The following is a 25,561-nucleotide window of genomic DNA, read 5'->3' as shown; positions in this document are numbered from 1 at the left end:
TCTTCTTTCAGTTTATCTGCTGACACAATATTCTGGTGAGTGGGAAGCAGTATCTTTGTTTAGCCTTTCCCTCAATCTCCCCTACGCTTAAGTTAAATGATTGATTTGCAGATTAATCTCCAGATTTTTCCAGCAGCTCTTCCCAACACACGTAATCTGTTGTGCAGTGGGATATAACTCTCTTTGTATGGAGTGTGGATATGTTGGTATCTCTCCTCCTTAGACTGAAATATTTTATTTGAACATATTTCTCTAATGGTAGGTTCTATACAATTTCTATAATTTATATATCTTCTTTCATTAATGGTCCCGTTATTCTTATTTCTGTGATTGAAATCTACATTATCTTTTCCAGTTATCAGAAAAATTCCCATAATCTCCGTCAGAAATCCTGAAATATCTACTTCTTCTTCTACATTCTGTATCAGATCCGGTTTTTCCTTTATAAGTATGGTTACAATCAGCACAATATGTTTTTAATTGATATTTTCTCTGTATTTTCAGTTTCTATTCTACAATTGTACTTCAACTGTGTATTAAAAGATATAGTGTAAACAATATTAAAGGGGGGAGTATCCCATGGCAACCAATCAGCTGCTCTTTATCATTTTATAGTATGCAAATTATAAATGTTACTTCAATGCTGATAGGTTGCCATCGGGAACTTCTCCACTGGCTCACTTCCTTACTGTTTTCACTGCTTAGTAAATCTCCTCCTAAATTTCTTATTCCCTTAGAATTTATTGAGTCTGATTAGTGATTACATTCTCTATTAAAGGTTCCTACCAAAGCAAATGCCACATATAAACTTAAGTTTCTTAGTTCTAAATATCAGAGTGAGAGCTTGTAGGGGCCAGAAGGAATACATCATTATTATACACATATCGTACAATGGGAGAGGCAGCACAATCCATGACAATAGCTGCTGTGATACATAAAATGCTCCATTCAGCACTAGGAGCAGGATCATGGTTTTGGTTGCAGTGATGTGAGCTTTCAGGTGGGAATTATCCAGACTGGGCGTCTTGTGTACCCTCCGGATGTGTAGAATGAGAGACGTAAGTGTGGCGCCCAGTGACACAAAGATCACGAGGATTGGTAAAGGTATAATGAGGAATATTCCATTTATTACAACCCAATAATTTCTCTTTTGTGTATCATTTGTTAATGCACAATGAAATGGGCTGTTATAACTATAATCTAGAGGAACTGATGTAATGAAGACACCAAACAGTACAACCAGTAATATTCTACACATCCCGAAGGTTCCTCCTATTATCCAGGGAATCATTGTGGGGAGTCTCGTCTTCAGGAATAGGAAGATCCAGTGCTGGAAGGAGACAAGCTTGATGCAGTAGAAGGTACACAGCCATGACGTCAGGGAAACGGTGCAGAAAAATGTGCTTGAGATCACTATGTTAATAGCTGTAATGCAGATATTAAGTGTTAAGACCAGATCCATCCAAATATAAGATGACACATGGACACATAAGATAAAACTCTGGAATAATATGCTGGACAGTCCAATGAAAAACATAAGGACATCTCGAGGATTTTTATTTCCATCTTTCGTCCAGGTGAAGCTGGCGACTGCTATACATATGTTCAAATAAATTCCGGAGCACAAGGTGAAAATGAGCAAAAACTGAACAACAACTTCTGCAAGCTCCATTATAATGCTAAATTACTCTCTCTCTCTCTCTCTCTCTCTCTCTCTCTCTCTCTCTCTCTCTCTCTCTCTCTCTCACTCACTCTTTCTCTCTCTTTGTCACTCTCTCTCCTCTTCTCTGTTCCTTTGACTCTTTCTCTGCAATGCTTTCATTAAATCACCAATATTATCTGCCTTATTTGTTTTTGAGACAATCCACCTATATCAGCCCTGGTCACACAAGTTTGCATGAGTAGACATCTTATTTGCAACGAGGCTTATGTGATTTGTGGTTTGTCATGAATGGAAATTAGTGGTTTTCTGTAAGAAGCAGGATTTGCATGGCAGTGGATGGTAAATGCTGCACATTATCATTCCTAATAAATTCTATTTGTACCAGACTCTATTTCACATTTTATGATTTTTGTAACAAGTTGCATGCTGAAAAAAGTTTATAGTACTTATCCTCACTAATGAATATCTGCATTCAGTATATCTAGCAAAATGAGAGCCTAAGGCAGTGGTTTCCAAACTTTTTTGAATCACGGCGCCCTAGAATATCAGAATTTTTTTCACGGCACCCATAGGCAAAAATTTTCTTATTGAGAAATTTAGAAAGAAATATTACATTAAGTATATCGCGTTTATATGTCATCCTTAGATTCAGTTGTGTGGTGAGGGACAAGATTTGCTTCTGTTTGGCCACATAGTTTATGACTGGCAGCCACCAGTACTGGTTTTGCCTATTATATTGACCATGAATAATTTGAATTGGTCCTGGACCACCAACCCAGGGCACCCCTGCAAGTGTCCCGAGGCACCCCAGGGAGCCACGGTACACAGTTTGGGAACCTCTGGTCTAAGGTATAAATTCATGATTTGCTCAAAGCATATTGTCTCACAAACTTTGTCACAGTTCCTACAGGTGACTCCCTTACTTTAGTAGCAATGTACTCAAAATGTCTTAGTAAATTCTTCCTGAGTCCTCCATTTGTGAAGTGCACATATGTCGTCATGTTGCTATCTACTGCTAAGTGTAATATTGTGTGTTTAGGGAAAGTGACAGTGTAATCTCCTTGTGACTTGTTTCAATCGGAAGATGGAAAATAAAGACTCTATGGGGTAAATTTACTAAGATTCGTGTTTTCCCGTTTGAGGTCAAAGTTCAATCACGAATGACATCGAAAGTGTAAATATGCAACTTTTTGAATTGATTACGACTAATTTACTAAGCTGCCGTATTCTGCATTTTCGGGTTTTCCGATGTCGATGTCATTCGTTTTTTAGGCAGTGTTATACGTGAGTGACTTGTAAAACACTGCCGACTTTAATACAATGAATCTCGGCCGGATCTGAGAGATCCGTGCTGGGCTTCATTGTGCACTTTGTTTAAAAAATAAATAAAGTTTAAATGTTAAAAAAAAATTGCGTGGGGTCCCCCCTCCTAAGGCAAACCAGCCTCGGGATCTTTGAGCCGATCCTGGTTGCAGAAATATGGGGAAAAAATGGACAGGGGTTCCCCCATATTTAAGCAACCAGCATCGGGCTCTGCGCCTGGTCCTGGTTCCAAAAATACGGGGGACAAAAAGCGTAGGGGTCCCCCGTATTTTTAAAACCAGCACCGGGCTTCACTACCTGGACAGATAATGCCACAGCCGGGGGTCACTTTTATACAGTGCCTTGCGGCCGTGGCATCAAATATCCAACTAGTCACCCCTGGCCGGGGTACCCTTGGGGAGTGGGGACCCCTTCAATCAAGGGGTCCCCACCCCCAGCCACCCAAGGGCCAGGGGTGAAGCCCGAGGCTGTCCCCCCATCCAATGGGCTGTGGATGGGGGGCTGATAGCCTTTGTTGATAGTTATGAATATTGTTTTTAGTAGCAGTACTACAAGTCCCAGCAAGCCTCCCCCACAAGCTGGTACTTGGAGAACCACAAGTACCAGCATGCGGCGGAAAAACTTGGCCGCTGTTACCTGTAGAACTACTACTAAAAAAATACCCCAAAAATGACAAGACACACACACCTTGAAAGTAAAGTTTTAATACATCCATCCACACAAACATACATACATACTTACCTTATGTTCACACGCAGGTCGGTCCTCTTGTCCAGTAGAATCCATGGGGTACCTGTTGAAAAAATTATACTCACAAAATCCAGTGTAGATCGGTCCTCTTCAAATCCATTTGTAATCCACGTACTTGAGAAAATAAAAAAACGGAGTCCCGACCACGAACTGAAAGGGGCCCCATGTTTTCACATGGGACCCCTTTCCCCGAATGCCAGAAACCCACTCTGAATTCTGTCTAAGTGGGTTTCTTCAGCCAATCAGGGAGCGCCACGTTGTAGCACCCTCCTGATCGGCTGTGTGCTCCTGTACTGATTGACAGGCGGCACACGGCAGTGTTACAATGTAGCGCCTATGCGCTACATTGTAACCAATGGTGGGAACTTTCTGCTCAGCGGTGAGGTCACTTTCGGTCAACCGCTGAGCAGAAAGTTCCCACCATTGGTTACAATGGAGCGCATAGGCTTTACATTGTAACACTGCCGTGTGCCGCCTGTCAGTCAGTACAGGAGCACACAGCCGATCAGGAGGGTGCTACAACGTGGCGCTCCCTGATTGGCTGAAGAAACCCACTTAGACAGAAGTCAGAGTGGGTTTCTGGCATTCGGGGAAAGGGGTCCCATGTGAAAACATGGGGCCCCTTTCAGTTCGTGGTCGGGACTCCGTTTTTTTATTTTCTCAAGTACGTGGATTACAAATGGATTTGAAGAGGACCGATCTACACTGGATTATGTGAGTATAATTTTTTCAACAGGTACCCCATGGATTCTACTGGACAAGAGGACCGACCTGCGTGTGAACATAAGGTAAGTATGTATGTATGTTTGTGTGGATGGATGTATTAAAACTTTACTTTCAAGGTGTGTGTGTCTTGTCATTTTTGGGGTATTTTTTTAGTAGTAGTTCTACAGGTACCAGCGGCCAAGTTTTTCCGCCGCATGCTGGTACTTGTGGTTCTCCAAGTACCAGCTTGTGGGGGAGGCTTGCTGGGACTTGTAGTACTGCTACTAAAAACAATATCAATCACTTTTCACAAAGGCTATCAGCCCCCCATCCGCAGCCTATTGGATGGGGGGGACAGCCTTGGGCTTCACCCCTGGCCCTTGGGTGGCTGGGGAAGGGGAGCCCTTGATTGAAGTGGTCCCCACTCCCCCAGGGTACCCCGGCCAGGGGTGACTAGTTGGATATTTGATGCCACGGCCGCAAGGCACTGTATAAAAGTGACCCCCGGCTGTGGCATTATCTGTCCAGCTAGTGGAGCCCGGTGCTGGTTTCAAAAATACGGGGGACACCTACTCTTTTTGTCCCCCGTATTTTTGGAACCAGGACCAGGCGCAGAGCCCGATGCTGGTTGCTTAAATATGGGGGTACCCCTGTCCATTTTTTTCCCATATTTTTGCAACCAGGATCGGCTCAAAGAGCCCGAGGCTGGTTTGCCTTAGGAGGGGGGACCCCACGCAAATTTTTTTCTGATAATTTAGAACATTTACCCCCCATTCCCACTGAAAAACATGCACGGATCTCATGGATCCGTGCATGCCTATACAAACACGGGATAAAAAAGCAGGTCTGTTTTTTTTTAGCACTTTTTCACGATTTGTATTTTATCACGGCAGTGTTTGGCAATTGTCGGCAGTGTTTGTGTTTTGCACTTTTTAGTAAATTACCGATTTCTAGCAAATTGCAGGCGTATTTGACCGATGGTGTATTGATTCGTGATTTTTTCCTAGGACTTCCAAAATATTACGAATGCCCTCATCACTGCCGTGATTTTTGCTTAGTAAATTACCGAGATGACACTTTGATGAAAAAACGGCATCTCGGTCAAAATCGTGACCTTAGTAAATATACCCCTATGTTGGGGCACGCTTGCTGTATTGAAAATTCTTAAAACTTAACATTTAATTGAATAAGTTTATAAAAGGTTTGTACACAGAAAACACACATAATAAAATGTCACCCCTACATGCAGTGTTGTGAATTTTTTAAAGATAATTGCAATCAATGGTGCAAACTTATATATTCATTAGGATGCTCCAGAGGTGAAATATTAAAACTGGAATATCAATAGATATTTCAATGATATAAACCAGTGATGGCTAACATTGACACTCCAGCTGTTGTTGAACTACACATCCCAGCATGCCCTGCTACAGTTTGTTATTTGGCCATGCTAAAACTGATGCAGGGCATGCTGGGATGTGTAGTTCAACAACAGCTGGAGTATCAAGGTTAGCCATCACTGATATAAACAGAAGCAATAATCTTAATAATAGAAACTCAAATGTTGTCCACTAAGTAGTGCCTTCTGTTAAGTGAAGGCTCCTGGTATGAGTTAATTTGCTGCGTATAAGTATAGTGTATCTACAAGGATAAGTTCTGTGGATAGAATAGGTGGTAAGAGTCAGAGGTTGCTCCAACACTTCTGCTTTTTGTAATTGGCAAGAAGATAGAATTACTGCACCCAATATTCCCTAGTGGTCTCCCAGATAGGTACTGGTCCGGCTTCTCACTGCTATGCTTCCAAGATCAGACGAGATTGGGCGTGACCAGTGAAATGTGGCAGTAAATAACAAATATAACAAATGAGAGAGTTTGTGGTTGATGACAATTAATATATATAATGGTAGATGCTCAATTAGCTTAGTGATATCATTCAGGTGCTCGAAAGGGAGGGGTATTTCTGAGCAAGAAAACAAGAGACATTGTTTCCCCCAGCACCCTGAATGATAACAGTAACCAGATATAAATCCCACATAATAATATAATTAAGAGATCTTCGTTACACATATTTGCGCAAATGTGTGGTTAAGCCCCAAAGCCGCTTCAAGGCGTCTCTGTATATTTGGGGTCCCTAGCGCTATATCTAGGTGCAGGGTGTGGCACCCCAAAACACCAGCATAAGCCAGAAAGCCCAGCGTAGCATACCAGTGAAAAAACTATAGTGTTAATAAATTAGTATTTAGGAAGCCGAAGCTATAGAGAAAGTGATACAAAAATGAAATGCTACTAAAATAGAGAAATAGTGTTAAAAAATTAATAAGTGAAAAGTGTTAATAGAATGTAAAGGTATGCCACACTAAAGCCATCCAGCTCAGCCAGTCCAGAGGCACCACACCTCACACCTCCATTACCCCAATCTGGGTCTAAGATTAACCAGCAAGGAGCCACATGATAATGGCTCCTTACTACAATATGTCTAAGATAAGAGCTCTTAGAACCTAGTGAAAACCAAAGGCCTGCGTGCCCTTGCTACAATAAGTATAGATACCAGGTACAGCATGGATGCTGCGTAAACACCCTCATACAGCACGGCACTGCAGCTTGATGAAGAAAAGTGTACTTTATTCCTGCTTAAGTATTTCAAGGTCAGCACCTCGTCATCAGGTAAACAAAAGCATAATAAGTGATAAGGCTTACCTTAAATCCTCCAGAGTACAGACACCACCAACATACAGAGCCAAAGTCTCAGGACTGCGTAACCAAGGGGAAAAGAGGGCGCAACTGGATGATGTCTGCGGCCATTGCAACCCACGTACACCTAAATCAGCACTATAGTAATTTCCCCAACATGCAGGTGGTTTGTGAGGAACACCTAAGAATCATGAGTATTGTGGCTGACCATCCTCACTCATGTCATGATTCCTTTAATCTCACTAAGTCATCCCTGTGTGCTAAGTTTGATGCTTGACAAGTTCCGGAAGGATGGCTGATCGGTAAATACACATTCCTCTGGTTACTTCTTCAGTACACACCTATAAATGTGCTCATGTTAACATTAAAATGTGTTTATTTATTGGCCTTACAGGGGATTCGATGAACTGATGTTTCTCCTGGCTCCTGACTACATTGTCGCTTTCTGATAGTCCTGCTGATGCTCATACTGTAAGAACCCTAGATCTGTAATAGAACTTACATTTAGCCTATTACATTTTGGGTTCTGATCTCTTGAAATATCTGGTGGGACTTTGTTGTATCCTATTGATAAAGTCTCTGATATTGTGCTCTCCTGCTGTGTTCTGCATAATGTGTCTTAATCAACCTACGTCACCAGATTATGCAATGCACAGTCAGAAGGCAGGGCTACTTGTTTCATCTGGTGATTCTGTGAGCACAGAACGTGTGAGGCAGGTTAGGGCTTTGGTGATTTCCAACTATTTCACTATAAGTAAATTACACAACATTGCTATTGTATCTATGTATCTTCTAAATTGTAACAAGTTACTGAACTTCCTTGCCAAATCACCCATTCCAGTAAATTTTAAATGATGTACAAATGGAGCCTCGCTCATCTAGCCTTCTCTGCTGCACCTAGGTGCACCAAGGTTTATTAGCATAAACCTTTAATCTATTGTTCTCAGCTGCAATACAATACAGAGAGAACAATACATCAGGGGATTAAGGAGGTAATTCAGACCTGATCATAGCAGCAAATTTGTTAGCAGTTAGGCAAAACCATGGGGGTAATTCCGAGTTGATCGCAGCAGGATTTTTGATAGCAATTGGGCAAAACCATGTGCACTGCAGGGGAGGCAGATATAACATGTGCAGAGAGAGTTAGATTTGGGTGTGGTGTGTTCAATCTGCAATCTAATTTGCAGTGTAAAAATAAAGCAGCCAGTATTTACCCTGCACAGAAACAATATATCTGCCTCCCCTGCAAGGCACATGGTTTTGCCCAATTGCTATCAAAAATCCTGCTGCGATCAACTCAGAATTACCCCCCATGTGCAGGTGGGCAGATATAACATGTGCAGAGAGAGTTAGATTTGAGTGGGGTGTGTCCAAATTGAAATCTAAATTGCAGTGTAGAAATAATGCAGCCAGTATTTACCCTGCACAGAAACAATATAACCCACCCAAATCTAACTCTCTCTGCACATGTTACATCTACCCCACCTGCAGTGCACATGGTTTTGCCCAACTGCTAACAAATTTTCTGCTACGATCAGGTCTGAATTACCCCCTAAGTCATTACAGGGTCATTAAGATTTTTTTGCTGCGCTGCGATCAAGTCATAACTGCGCATGCGTATGCACCGCAATGCGCAGGCGCGTCGCACAGGTACAAAGCGGATCGTTGCTGTGTGATGGGTTTTACGAAGAATCCAATCGCACAGCCGATCACAAGGAGATTGACAGGAAGAAGGCGTTTGTGGGTGGTAACTGACCATTTTGTGGGAGTGTTTGGAAAAATGCAGGCGTGTCCAAGCGTTTGCAGGGCGGGTGTCTGACGTCAATTCCGGACACGAACAGGCTGAAGTGTTCGCAGCTGCTGAGCAAGACCTGGGCAACTCAGAAACTGCACAAAACTTTTTTGTACCGTTCGGCTGCACATGCGTTCGCACACTTGCAAAGCAAAAATACACTCCCCTATGGGCGGCGACTATCTGATCGCAGCGCTGCAAAAAAAACCTAGCGAGCGATCAGGTCTGAATTAGGCCCTAAGTCCGACTGCCCTGGCTCAGTTATTCCTATTAAAGGGATAGATAAGCATGTCTCCTTCTGTATGTCTTGCCTTCACTTAATGTCTGATGTCACCTGTGGTGAACTACCTGTACTTATACAAGGGCAAGTATTAACTAAGAATCCGAAATTTGCCGATTTGTGTTTTTTCTTCTAAGTCCCAATCCGGGAATTCACTAAGCAGAAATCTCGGCAGAGTCTGGTCTATTCGTAATGGTTTGATTGGCAAAGTTCTGAAATACGAATGAATAGACCATCGGTCAAACGCGGCTGTTATTTCATACAATACGGGCATTCACTATTCATTCGTATTTGGGTGTTAGTCTCTGAGTGCTCAAGTGCGGGTCTATTTTTTTCGAATCGTTAAAAATAGCAGGAAAAAAATAGACCTGCTTTTTCCAGTCGAGTTTGGATAACTATGCACGGATCAGTGAGATCTGTGCATGGTTATCTATGGGAAAGGGTCTGTTTAGTGTCAAAAGTGAATAAAAAATTGCGTGGGGTCCCCCCTCCTAAGCATAACCAGCCTCGGGCTCTTTGAGCCGGTCCTGGTTGACAAAATCTGGGGAAAAAAGTGACAGGGGTTCCCCCATATTTCATCAACCAGTACCGGGCTCTGCGCCTGGTCCTGGTTCCAAAAATACGGGGGACAAAAAGCGTAGGGGTCCCCCATACTTTTGAAACCAGCACCGGGCTCCACTAGCCTGGTACATAATGCCACAGCCGGGGGACACTTTTATAGTGGTCCCTGCGGCCCTAGCATTACATACCCAACTAGTCACCCCTGGCCGGGGTACCCTGGAGGAGTGGGAACCCCTTAAATCAAGGGGTCCCCCCCTCCAGCCACCCAAGGGCCAGGGGTGAAGCCCGAGGCTGTCTCCCCCATCCAAGGGCGGCGGATGGGGGGCTGATAGCCAAGTGTCAAAAATGTGAATATTGTTTTTAGTAGCAGTACTACAAGTCCCAGCAAGCCTCCCCGCAAGCTGGTACTTGGAGAACCACAAGTACCAGCATGCGGTGGAAAACCTGGGCCGCTGGTACCTGTAGTACTACTACTAAAAAATACCCCCCAAAAAACAGGACACACACACCGTGAAAGTATAAGTTTATTACATACATGCACACCTCCATACATACATACTTACCTATGTTCCCACGAGGCTCGGTCCTCGTCTCCATGTAGAATCCTTGGGGGACCTGTGAAAAAAAATTATACTCACATAATCCAGTGTAGATTCTGTCCTTTGTATAATCCACGTACTTGGCAAAACAAAAAAACGGAAACCCGACCATGCACTGAAAGGGGTCCCATGTTTACACATGGGACCCCTTTCCCCGACTGCCAGGACCCCCCCCTGACTCCTGTCAAAGAGGGTCCCTTCAGCCAATCAGGGAGCGCCACGTCGTGGCACTCTCCTGATTGGCTGTGTGCTCCTGTACTGTCTGTGAGGCAGCACACGGCAGAGATACAATGTGGCGCCTATGCGCTCCATTGTATCCAATGATGGGAACTTTGCGGTCAGCGGTTGACCGAGAGTAACCTCACCGCTGACCGCAAAGTTCCCACCATTGGATACAATGGAGCGCATAGGAAAAATCGGCAGCTTAGTGAATAACCGTATCAGGATTCAAAAAGTTGCAGTAAAATGCACCCGATACCATTTGAGATCAAACACCCTTCAAAACGGCAAAAACACGAATCTTTGTAAATATACCCCAAGGTGTTTCAATACAGATTATGTCCTGCAACAATAAAGATTGAAGTCCAGGTGCAAATAATTCAACCTCTCCTTTATTGTGTCCTGTTGGTGGTTCTGAAAGAGTGTTTAACATCTGATTCATTTAAAGTAGTAAATAAAATAAAAAATTCTTAAGTAAGGACAATTTCCTTTTAAAAATGCAACATTTCCTGCCTATGTCAGTTCAAAGGGACCAAACACATCAGCATGCAATGCTTTTACTATGAAACCTGTGAAACCAGCACACTATGAGACTGCCTCTGTTTGTGGTGCATATAATTTGCATGGTCATTTGTACAAACATTAAACGTGTCACTTTGTGGTGAAGTGTGTGACTGCAGTTGACACACACTCTTTGACTAATAAGTCAGCGTGTTGCAACATTTTTCCAACAAAAAGTAAACAAACTGTAACATAAAAGAACATAAACAAATAACAGGTTGTTGGCTTGTTTTATTCTGTCAACACCAGCGTATAATGTTTTTCTACCCCAGCGTATAATGTTGTACTACACCAGTGTATAATGTTGTTCTACACCAGTGTATAATGTTGTTCTACACCAGTGTATAATGTTATGTTGTTCTACACCAGCGTATAATGTTATTCAACACCAGCATATAATGTTGTTCTACACCTGCGTATAATGTTGTTCTACACCAGTGTATAATGTTATTCAACACCAGCGTATAATGTTGTTCTACACCAGCGTATAATGTTGTTCTACACCTGTGTATAATGTTGTTCTACACCAGTGTATAATGTTGTTCTACACCAGTGTATAATGTTATGTTGTTCTACACCAGCGTATAATGTTATTCAACACCAGCATATAATGTTGTTCTACACCTGCGTATAATGTTGTTCTACACCAGTGTATAATGTTATTCAACACCAGCGTATAATGTTATTCAACACCAGCATATAATGTTGTTCTACACCTGCGTATAATGTTGTTCTACACCAGTGTATAATGTTATTCAACACCAGCGTATAATGTTGTTCTACACCAGCGTATAATGTTGTTCTACACCAGTGTATAATGTTGTTCTACACCAGTGTATAATGTTGTTCTACACCAGTGTATAATGTTATGTTGTTCTACACCAGCGTATAATGTTATTCAACACCAGCATATAATGTTGTTCTACACCTGCGTATAATGTTGTTCTACACCAGTGTATAATGTTATTCAACACCAGCGTATAATGTTGTTCTACACCAGCGTATAATGTTGTTCTACTCCGGAGTATAATGTTGTTCTACACCAGTGTATAATGATATTCAACACCAGCGTATAATGTTCTACACCAGCGTATAATGTTGTTCTACACCAGCGTATAATGTTGTTAGTGGCTTTTTAGTAATGTGGTGTTAGAAAAAAAAGAACAAATGGCTGAAATACAGGAGGCTGCAAACAGAAATATCAATAAATGAGCAATTAGGAACTAAGCATGACCGCCCCCGGTCAAGTTGCCCGGCCCCCCCAATACCACAATAATTCCCCCCCTCCCCCCCAGCAGCCACCGATGTCACTCATACTGGAAGTGGACAAAATGTGTAATGTAACAGCTGCTGTGCATGTGCAGACCACCTGGATGCAGCCACTGCATGGGAACATGCGGCTGCGTCCAGGTCTGAATGACCCCCCCCATGTGTGCCTCTCTTATGAGAAAAACTGTGCACTGGTGCATGCAAATGTACTGAGGCTGCTAGGGGCAGAGGCACACCACATTTACCTAGCCCAAAAGAATGCTTTTGTCACAGCCCCTAGTAGAGACCCCAGAATCAGACCCCATTACTTACCAGTCTAGCCGTGGATGAGGTCTCGGCGTGCCACTCCAACTTCACAGAGAGGGCTTAGCCGAGTCTCAGCTGTGCTGGCTGCTCCATTCCCTACTGCTACTGGGCTTTCCCTCCATGGACGCTGGAGATCACATGCTAATAGCGCTGAGAGCCTTTTGCTAGGTCTCCAGCAACGGCACCACCATGTTTTCTGAAGTCAGGTGACTGGAATCTATCCAATCCCGGCAAGCCTGCAAACCAGCTGACTGAATCCACCAATTCCAACCCGTCCTGTAGGGATAAAAGGGATAGGTCCCCCAGTTATGGTTGCCAGTGCCACAAGTCACACAGCTCAGCATGTGAGTCTTATTCCGGCGCTTCTCAGAGTATCCAGTTGGCATAGCTGATTCCTGACTATGTCTCTGAACCTTCTGGAAGTCATTCTGGTCCTAGTCCTGACTTTTGTTGCTAATCTCCATTAGTTCTAGTCCTATACCTGTCTCCATCAGCCCTAGTGCAACATCTATCTCCATTGGTTCTAGCCCGATTACAGTCTTCATCGGTTCCAGACTGATACCTGTCTCCATCAGTTCCAGAATGATACTACAGTAGTTAACATTATTTACAGTCTGATATCTTCCAACACCTGTTACAGTCTGATACCTGATATCAGACATAGTTCTTTTCCCGCTACCATAGGTTCCAATCCAGTCCAAATAATATCATTTCCAGTCAGCAATACCTCGTCAAACCTCTTCCAAGACTTCTGAACTATTAGGTTGTGGTTCCAGCTGAACACTGACTCCCGTTATGTAAAAGAATTACATCAGGCCCTCTCGCTTCCAACACTCCACTAATCAGATGCCTCAAAGTGCTGACACTCCCACACCTCAGGTGACAGCTTTATGGTGAGAGGTATGTGATGTAGTGAATGCTGTGAGTTCCTGCAAGTGCTGTGTAAACATATGTCAACATATGTCTCAAATCCAAAATGGCAGAGGAGCTCCATGAAAGTAGAAAAAACGGGGGTAGCCCAGCAGTCTACATCCACTTCACTTCCTTTGAGGAAGGGCTCAAACAAATACCACCTCAAATTTTGGCAGGTACCCATGTTGAGGACACGGATCATCCATCCCAAACAGCAGCTGGTGAGTGAGTAAAAAAACAATGTTTAAACTGTTTAAACAAAATCAAATCTAAACATATTGTATTATTTTGTCATCAGTTGCTTAAATGTATACTCTTATCTTAGCGTAAAAGCCTTGTCAGTGATGGATTTCCCAATAGGCAGGTAAGGCACATGCCTAGGGGCACCACTTGCTGGATTTTATTTTATTACAAGCTGTTCTACCCATTCTTCGCACGGGAGTTTCTGATTTTCATGGTTGTAAATATAAATTAGTGTAAAAAATTTGGTAAATCTATAGAGATGTAAATTTGAGAAATCTTAATGTAAGTCATTATTAATCCATGGTTCTTGGCGTTACCTGAGGAGCACCCGTAGCAGATACGGTAAAAAGTGACAGGACTGTCTTTGTAGTTTATTAAATTCTACACACTGGACGTGCAATCCAAATTTTTATACTATTGTCAGTTTGGGCGTTATCGTTCACGCAATGCAAGCCACACATCTGTAATGACGTCATTATGTCATCCCCATTTTATTCCCCTTAGGGGAGGTTTATTAAAATTCTAATTACGTAGTTTTCCTATTTCCCACCTGAAGAACACCTATGTTACATTTCATCTTCCTAACATATTGGGAAATAAGAGAATTAGTGATGAGTGAGTGATATTATGTGCGGCGGGAACTTTTCGTGTTTTGTGTTTTGGTTTTGGTTCTAATTCCACTTTCATGTTTTGGTTTTGGTTGGGTTTTGCCAAAACCACCCTTTTGTGTTTTGGTTTTGGATCTGGATGATTTAAAAAAAAATAAAAAAAAATTGGGGTAATTTTGCTCCTACGGTATTATTAACCTCAATAACATTCATTTCCACTAATTTCCAGTCTATTCTGAACACCTCACAATATTGTTTTTAGGCCAAAAGGTTGTACCGAGGTCACTGGATGACTAAGCTAAGCGACCCAAGTGGGCGGCACAAACACCTGGCCCATCTAGGAGTGACACTGCAGTGGCAGACAGGACGGCAGATATAAAAAAAAGGCCCCTAACAGCACATGATGCAAAGAAGAAAAAAAGGTGCACCGAGGTTGCTGTATGACTAAGCCAAGCGACACAACCACCTGGCCCATCCAGTAGTGTCACGCAGTGGCTGAATGTCAAGAGTGGGCCGCAATTGTTCGGTCCACTGACAGCATCTCCAGCACGCTCCAGTCACTTTAAAAAAAATCTGCAATTGGTGGACTTATACGGCAGTACCCCAGGACTAATACAGCAGTACCCCTGGGCTCATACGGCAGTGTCACACAGGATGGCACTTTTTAAAAACTAGGCCCCAAACAGCACCTCATGCAAAGATGTCAAAGATGTGCAAAGAGGTAGCTGTATGACTAAGCCAAGAGACACAAACAATTCCAACTGGAATTATATGTTCAAATCACTTGAATTATTTGGCAAGATCACTGTAATTAATAATTATAAATCACTGACATTAATTGGTAAAATCACTGTAATGCTATGTCCAAATCACTGGAATTATTTGGCAAGATCACTGTAATAATTATAAATCACTGATATTGATTGGTAAAATCACTGTAATGCTACGTCCAAATCACTGGAATTATTTGGCAAGATCAATGTAATTAATAATTATAAATCACTGATATTAATTGGTAAAATCACTGTAATGCTATGTCCAAATCACTGCAATAAATTGGCAAGATCACTGTAATAATTATAAATCATTGATATTATTAATTGGTAAAATCACTGTAATGCTACGTCCATCGTCATGTGAAGCTGAACCACTAGTCATGAACATAGGCCAGGGCCTCAGCCGTTCCTTGCCACTCCGTGTCGTAAATGGCATATTGGCAAGTTTACGTTTCTCCTCAGACCATTTAAATTTCTTTTTTTGGGTCTTTTTACTGAACTTTGGCTTTTTGGATTTTACACGCCCTCTACTATGACATTGGACATCGGCCTTGGCAGACGACGTTGATGGCATTTCATAGTCTATATCATGGCTAGTGGCAGCAGCGTCAGCACTAGGAGGAAGTGGTTCTTCATGATCTTTCCCTATTTTCTCCTCAAAATTTTTGTTCTCCATTATTTTTTGGGAGTTATATAAGACAATATGCGGCACAGGAATGACTGGAATTACTGATGACACAGGACACTACCACTGCTCTGATGCAGCCCAACAGGTTGTTATACTGCAGCAGTGGACATATATAGCAGCAGCGTATATCGTCACTGGAATTACTGATATGTATACTGGAGTTATTGATATACGGCAGCAGAGAACAACAACACTGTGATTGCCTGGACTGATACAGCACAATACACTGACTACACTGGACTGGTCTGCACAACACAGCACCACTTTACAGCTACACTGGACTGGACAGCACAGCACAGCACCACTTTACAGCTACACTGGATATATCTGCTGGACTGATACAGCACAATACACTGAGTGACTACACTGGACTGGACAGCACAACACAGCACCACTTTACAGCTACACTGGATGTATCTGCTGGACTGATACAGCACAATACACTGACTACACTGGACTGGTCTGCACAACACAGCACCACTTTACAGCTACACTGGATATATCTGCTGGACTGATACAGCACAATACACTGAGTGACTACACTGGACTGGTCTGCACAACACAGCCCCACTTTACTGCTACACTGGATATATCTGCTGGACTGATACAGCACAATACACTGACTACACTGGACTGGTCGGCACAACACAGCACCACTTTACAGCTACACTGGATATATCTGCTGGACTGATACAGCACAATACACTGACTACACTGGACTGGACAGCACAGCACAGCCCCACTTTACAGCTACACTGGATATATCTGCTGGACTGATGCAGCACAATACACTGAGTGACTACACTGGACTGGACAGCACAACACAGCACCACTTTATAGCTACACTGGATATATCTGCTGGACTGATACAGCACAATACACTGACAACACTGGACTGGACAGCACAGCACAGCCCCACTTTACAGCTACACTGGATATATCTGCTGGACTGATACAGCACAATACACTGAGTGACTACACTGGACTGGACAGCACAACACAGCACCACTTTACAGCTACACTGGATATATCTGCTGGACTGATACAGCACAATACACTGACTACACTGGACTGGTCTGCACAACACAGCACCACTTTACAGCTACACTGGATATATCTGCTGGACTGATACAGCACAATACACTGAGTGACTACACTGGACTGGTCTGCACAACACAGCCCCACTTTACAGCTACACTGGATATATCTGCTGGACTGATACAGCACAATACACTGACTACACTGGACTGGACAGCACAACACAGCCCCACTTTACAGCTACACTGGATATATCTGCTGGACTGATACAGCACAATACACTGAGTGACTACACTGGACTGGTCTGCACAACACAGCACCACTTTACAGCTACACTGGATATATCTGCTGGACTGATCCAGCACAATACACTGAGTGACTACACTGGACTGGTCTGCACAACACAGCACCACTTTACAGCTACACTGGATATATCTGCTGGACTGATACAGCACAATACACTGAGTAACTACACTGGACTGGTCTGCACAACACAGCACCACTTTACAGCTACACTGGATATATCTGCTGGACTGATCCAGCACAATACACCGAGTGACTACACTGGACTGGTCTGCACAACAAAGCCCCACTTTACAGCTACACTGGATATATCTGCTGGACTGATACAGCACAATACACTGACTACACTGGACTGGTCTGCACAACACAGCCCCACTTTACAGCTACACTGGATATATCTGCTGGACTGATACAGCACAATACACTGACTACACTGGACTGGACAGCACAGCACCACTTTACAGCTACACTGGATATATCTGCTGGACTGATCCAGCACAATACACTGAGTGACTACACTGGACTGGTCTGCACAACACAGCACCACTTTACAGCTACACTGGATATATCTGCTGGACTGATGCAGCACAATACACTGACAACACTGGACTGGTATGCACAACACAGCACCACTTTACAGCTACACTGGATATATCTGCTGGACTGATGCAGCACAATACACTGAGTGACTACACTGGACTGGTCTGCACAACACAGCACCACTTTACAGCTACACTGGATATATCTGCTGGACTGATGCAGCACAATACACTGACAACACTGGACTGGTCTGCACAACACAGCACCACTTTACAGCTACACTGAATATATCTGCTGGACTGATGCAGCACAATACACTGACAACACTGGACTGGTCTGCACAACACAGCACCACTTTACAGCTACACTGGATATATCTGCTGGACTGATGCAGCACAATACACTGACAACACTGGACTGGTCTGCACAGCACAGCACCACTTTACAGCTACACTGGATATATCTGCTGGACTGATGCAGCACAATACACTGACAACACTGGACTGGTCTGCACAACACAGCACCACTTTACAGCTACACTGGATATATCTGCTGGACTGATGCAGCACAATATACTGAGTGACTACACTGGACTGGTCTGCACAACACAGCCCCACTTTACAGCTACACTGGATATATCTGCTGGACTGATACAGCACAATACACTGACTACACTGGACTGGTCTGGACAACACAGCACCACTTTACAGCTACACTGGATATATCTGCTGGACTGATGCAGCACAATACACTGAGTGACTACACTGGACTGGTCTGCACAACACAGCCCCACTTTACAGCTACACTGGATATATCTGCTGGACTGATACAGCACAATACACTGACTACACTGGACTGGTCTGGACAACACAGCACCACTTTACAGCTACACTGGATATATCTGCTGGACTGATACAGCACAACACACTGACTACACTGGACTGGTCTGCACAACACAGCACCACTTTACAGCTACACTGGATATATCTGCTGGACTGATACAGCACAATACACTGAGTGACTACACTGGACTGGTCTGCACAACACAGCACCACTTTACAGCTACACTGGATATATCTGCTGGACTGATGCAGCACAATACACTGACAACACTGGACTGGTCTGCACAACACAGCGCCACTTTACAGCTACACTGGATATATCTGCTGGACTGATACAGCACAACACACTGACTACACTGGACTGGTCTGCACAACACAGCACCACTTTACAGCTACACTGGATATATCTGCTGGACTGATACAGCACAATACACTGAGTGACTACACTGGACTGGTCTGCACAACACAGCACCACTTTACAGCTACACTGGATATATCTGCTGGACTGATGCAGCACAATACACTGACAACACTGGACTGGTCTGCACAACACAGCACCACTTTACAGCTACACTGGATATATCTGCTGGACTGATGCAGCACAATACACTGACAGCACTGGACTGGTCTGCACAGCACAGCACCACTTTACAGCTACACTGGATATATCTGCTGGACTGATGCAGCACAATACACTGACAACACTGGACTGGTCTGCACAACACAGCACCACTTTACAGCTACACTGGATATATCTGCTGGACTGATGCAGCACAATATACTGAGTGACTACACTGGACTGGTCTGCACAACACAGCCCCACTTTACAGCTACACTGGATATATCTGCTGGACTGATACAGCACAATACACTGACTACACTGGACTGGTCTGGACAACACAGCACCACTTTACAGCTACACTGGATATATCTGCTGGACTGATGCAGCACAATACACTGAGTGACTACACTGGACAGGTCTGCACAACACAGCCCCACTTTACAGCTACACTGGATATATCTGCTGGACTGATACAGCACAATACACTGACTACAGTGGACTGGTCTGGACAACACAACACCACTTTACAGCTACACTGGATATATCTGCTGGACTGATACAGCACAACACACTGACTACACTGGACTGGTCTGCACAGCACAGCACCACTTTACAGCTACACTGGATATATCTGCTGGACTGATACAGCACAATACACTGAGTGACTACACTGGACTGGTCTGCACAACACAGCACCCCTTTACAGCTACACTGGATATATCTGCTGGACTGATACAGCACAATACACTGAGTGACTACACTGGACTGGACAGCACAACACAGCACCACTTTATAGCTACACTGGATATATCTGCTGGACTGATACAGCACAATACACTGACTACACTGGACAGGACAGCACAGCACACCCCACTTTTCAGCTACACTGGATATATCTGCTGGACTGATGCAGCACATTACACTGAGTGACTACACTGGACTGGACAGCACAACACAGCACCACTTTATAGCTACACTGGATATATCTGCTGGACTGATACAGCACAATACACTGACAACACTGGACTGGACAGCACAGCACAGCCCCACTTTACAGCTACACTGGATATATCTGCTGGACTGATACAGCACAATACACTGAGTGACTACACTGGACTGGACAGCACAGCACCACTTTACAGCTACACTGGATATATCTGCTGGACTGATACAGCACAATACACTGACTACACTGGACTGGTCTGCACAACACAGCACCACTTTACAGCTACATTGGATATATCTGCTGGACTGATCCAGCACAATACACTGAGTGACTACACTGGACTGGTCTGCACAACACAGCACCACTTTACAGCTACACTGGATATATCTGCTGGACTGATACAGCACAATACACTGACTACACTGGACTGGTCTGCACAACACAGCCACACTTTACAGCTACACTGGATATATCTGCTGAACTGATACAGCACAATACACTGACTACACTGGACTGGACAGCACAGCACCACTTTACAGCTACACTGGATATATCTGCTGGACTGATCCAGCACAATACACTGAGTGACTACACTGGACTGGTCTGCACAACACAGCACCACTTTACAGCTACACTGGATATATCTGCTGGACTGATGCAGCACAATACACTGACAACACTGGACTGGTATGCACAACACAGCACCACTTTACAGCAACACTGGATATATCTGCTGGACTGATGCAGCACAATACACTGAGTGACTACACTGGACTGGTCTGCACAACACAGCACCACTTTACAGCTACACTGGATATATCAGCTGGACTGATGCAGCACAATACACTGACAACACTGGACTGGTCTGCACAACACAGCACCACTTTACAGCTACACTGAATAGATCTGCTGGACTGATGCAGCACAATACACTGACAACACTGGACTGGTCTGCACAACACAGCACCACTTTACAGCTACACTGGATATATCTGCTGGACTGATGCAGCACAATACACTGACAACACTGGACTGGTCTGCACAGCACAGCACCACTTTACAGCTACACTGGATATATCTGCTGGACTGATGCAGCACAATACACTGACAACACTGGACTGGTCTGCACAACACAGCACCACTTTACAGCTACACTGGATATATCTGCTGGACTGATGCAGCACAATATACTGAGTGACTACACTGGACTGGTCTGCACAACACAGCCCCACTTTACAGCTACACTGGATATATCTGCTGGACTGATACAGCACAATACACTGACTACACTGGACTGGTCTGGACAACACAGCACCACTTTACAGCTACACTGGATATATCTGCTGGACTGATGCAGCACAATACACTGAGTGACTACACTGGACTGGTCTGCACAACACAGCCCCACTTTACAGCTACACTGGATATATCTGCTGGACTGATACAGCACAATACACTGACTACACTGGACTGGTCTGGACAACACAGCACCACTTTACAGCTACACTGGATATATCTGCTGGACTGATACAGCACAACACACTGACTACACTGGACTGGTCTACACAACACAGCACCACTTTACAGCTACACTGGATATATCTGCTGGACTGATACAGCACAATACACTGAGTGACTACACTGGACTGGTCTGCACAACACAGCACCACTTTACAGCTACACTGGATATATCTGCTGGACTGATACAGCACAATACACTGACTACACTGGACTGGTCTGGACAACACAGCACCACTTTACAGCTACACTGGATATATCTGCTGGACTGATGCAGCACAATACACTGAGTGACTACACTGGACTGGTCTGCACAACACAGCACCACTTTACAGCTACACTGGATATATCTGCTGGACTGATACAGCACAATACACTGAGTGACTACACTGGACTGGTCTGCACAACACAGCACCACTTTACAGCTACACTGGATATATCTGCTGGACTGATGCAGCACAATACACTGAGTGACTACACTGGACTGGTCTGCACAACACAGCACCACTTTACAGCTACACTGGATATATGGACTGGACTGAGCAGCACAACACTTGTCACCCCACTTTACCGCCCCAATAAACAGAGACTGAGCACACTGAATACACGTCCTCTCACTCTCCGAGACTGGAGTGAAAATGGGCGCAACGCGCAGCTCCTTATATGGAATCCAAATCCCGCGAGAATCCGACAGCGGGATAATGACTTTTTGCCTCGTTTGGGTTTCCGAGTAAGGTGGGAGAACCCGAGCCGGGCTCGGATCCGGAATTGGAAGGCAAAGTTCGGGGGGGTTCGGTTCTCTGAGAACCGAACCCGCTCATCTCTAATATATATATATATACACATATATATATATATGTTGCATCCAGTTGTATGTTTAACATGGACAACTTCTGTATGGTCTGTTTTGCCAGTCCGAGAATGGCTGATGCGAGATTCGTGTGAGATTACATATTCCTGAAGCCTATTACAGTACATACGGCAATTGGAAACTCGTATGTTTTTGGCAGGAATCTCGCACATTTAATAGAATCACAACCTATTGCGTTTACCTCCACAACTCCATCTGTCTATCATACAAATCTTATGTCAATCTTAAATGAAACCTAGTGCAATTAGGTATCTCTGTAATATACGCAATTCATAATACACGGAGTGTTGCAAATACTGCGCTGGTCACTAATTCCAAGTACAATAGTTTATAGATATGTAAGTAGTAAAACAAACACTTCTTCTCCAGATTCTGTCATCAGTTTAATCTCTATGATAAAATAAAATGCAAATGAAAGAATATCATGTGACGCAGCTTCTGTTCTAGGGGAAACTTTCCTGAGATAACATTTTCCTGATTTTAAATATTCAGGTATCAGATGAAGCCGAGTGTCACTGTGTAACCTGAATATATACTGTATGCACCGTCCATTATACACAGCGCACACCTGTGATCCAGGTACTGAGTATATTTGCATCAGATGCTCATATTAATCTGACGCTCCTGCCTCTGTGTAATCAATCATTGCTAAAGGGGAATCACACAAAGATCACACACTGAGAGACAAAGATGTTTCCTGTGAATATTACTAAATTGATTATTTCAATGATTATTGGGATATCCGGGACCATCGTTTGCTGCGCAGTTTTCATTGCGTACATCAGACTCTGGAGAGAGACCAGCAATCCGGGTGTTTGTGAGAAAATCCACTTTGTTACCCTGCTGACCAATCTCCTCTTCCAGGCAATCGAGACTGTATATTACTATCTACATCACTCTGGGGTATATCTGATGCTGGAGAAACACATAATATTATTCCTGTATATGTTACAGAATTCCCTATTTGCTGTCAGTTTCTGGAACACCGCCTGGCTCTCCGTCTTCTACTGCGTCAGACTGGTGAACGTTTCCCACCAGCTATTCCTTCGTATCAAATCAAGGTTCCCGTCTTCTGTCCCTCATCTCATAATGGGATCGCTGCTATTTTCCTTGGTCATTAACGTGCCAATCTTATTTACTATGACCACTGACTGTCCCAGAAATCACACTGGTGCGCCCAGTCTGGGTGGTTGTGATAATACCTGGAATACTGGTTATATCATCAGCAGCACACTGATCAGATTCTGTCTGCCATTGTCTATAACGTGTCTGTGTATCGGGCTCAGTGTCAGATCTATACTGAGACACGTCTGGAGGATGACGCAGGAGGACTCTCATATATCATCTGCTCAGCTCCAGGGCCACGTCCGAGCGGTCAGGTCGATGGTTGCACGTGTTGTGCTGGACACTGCTTTCTATTCTACTATAACATTAATTAATCTGTTATCACCGCTGTACCCTATTGATGGAACTTTGCTCTTTACTTTATTGTCATTTTCTCTGCTTTATCCCACTGCTCAAACTCTCATTGTCATCCACGGAAATCCCAGACTCATGAATAGATTATGTGGCCGCTGCGTCGCCGCTTGAATATAAACTCTTTACAGCTAAATCTCTAAATATTATCAGGACTCGGGTGTAAGATCTTTGTTTTCAGACTGGAACATTTCATTTCCTTTACAACACAACTGTTACACTTCATTAGAGAAGAATCAAAGTGATGATTATTACATTATTCCAATTTATACATAAGTTACATATTATGTACCCTGGGAACATTGTGTAATTGTTTTGCGACAAGTTGGGATTGCCGACCTGTCGGAAAATTGAATAGGTCGTAACTCTATTTGACAAAAAAAGTCAGAAACTGTTGTCTTTCTGACTTGAATTGAATACACCCCAATGTCGAAATGTTTAATTTGGAATCTTATGTAGTAAATGTATTTCTGCAGCTCCTCACCAGTGTGGTGCCTGTGCTATAACATATATAATGGATCTCACATGGGCGGGATGTACTAACGGGGAAATGCGGAGAAAAAAAACCTTTTCGTGTTTTACCACATTTTCCATATGTACTAAAGCCCCACAACTGGTTTTCTGATGCATAGGGTAAGTCCAGCTGGCATTACCCTATAGAAACCTATAAACCGACCCCCCCAGCATCCCTCACAGCCACCTGCGTCACTGCAAAATCACAAATGACTCCCGGGTCATAAACACGGAATCCCAGGGACCTGTGGCCACCGCAAAGGGCAGATTTTATTGGGAGAGTTGCCCTTTGTGGTAATAGTTGCATAGGTTAGTACATATGTGATTAGTGTTGGTGAGATGTGTGGCAGGATATTCCGCAAGAGGTTGGTACATCCTGCCCATTGCAGTATAATTAAAGATGAGCAGGTTCTGTTCTCAGAGAACCAAACCCCCCCGGACTTCATGTTCCGAGCCAGAATCCAAGTCCGGCTCGGGACTTCCCGCCAGACTCGGAAACCAGAATGAGGCTAAATGTCATCATCCCGCTGTCAGATTCGCGTGGGTTTTGGATTCCATATAAACAGCCGTGCATTGCTGCCATTTTCACTCCGGACTTGGAGAGTGAGGGAGACAGTGTCATGTGGGGTCAGTGTGAGCCCTGTAGGGCTGCTGTTCCTGTCAGTGTGGTGTCCCTGTGCTGTTAGGGGTGCTGTCCTGGCTTTCATTGAAGTTTCATGTGCTTTTAGGTGTGCTGCAGCTGTACATGGTTGTTGCTGGCCTGTCTGTCACTGTGTTGTACAGGGGGCAGGGGCACTGTCTTCCTGTATGTTGTGAAAATACAGGGATGCTGGCTGTAATAATTCTGGGGTGCAGTGAAAATAAATGTACACTGGCCCTGTCTTGTATGCTGTAAAAATTCTGGGGTGCAGTGAAAATAAATGTACACTGGCCCTGTCTTGTATGCTGTAAAAATACAGGGGTATTTTTAAAATAATTGTACACTGGTCCTGTATTCTGTAAAAAT

General features: G+C 43.8%; 1 pseudogene; it reads right to left on the bottom strand.

Annotated features, from left to right (window-relative positions):
- Positions 1–6,170: 6,170 nt before the first annotated feature.
- LOC134946280 (5S ribosomal RNA) lies at positions 6,171–6,289 on the bottom strand (annotated as a pseudogene).
- Between the last annotated feature and the right edge of the window lie 19,272 nt (positions 6,290–25,561).

The sequence above is a fragment of the Pseudophryne corroboree genome, chromosome 7, assembly GCF_028390025.1.
Source record: "Pseudophryne corroboree isolate aPseCor3 chromosome 7, aPseCor3.hap2, whole genome shotgun sequence".
Classification (NCBI taxonomy): Eukaryota; Metazoa; Chordata; class Amphibia; order Anura; family Myobatrachidae; genus Pseudophryne; species Pseudophryne corroboree.
The sequence above is the reverse complement of the archived record's forward strand: the minus strand, read 5'-3'. Positions and strand labels throughout refer to the sequence as shown.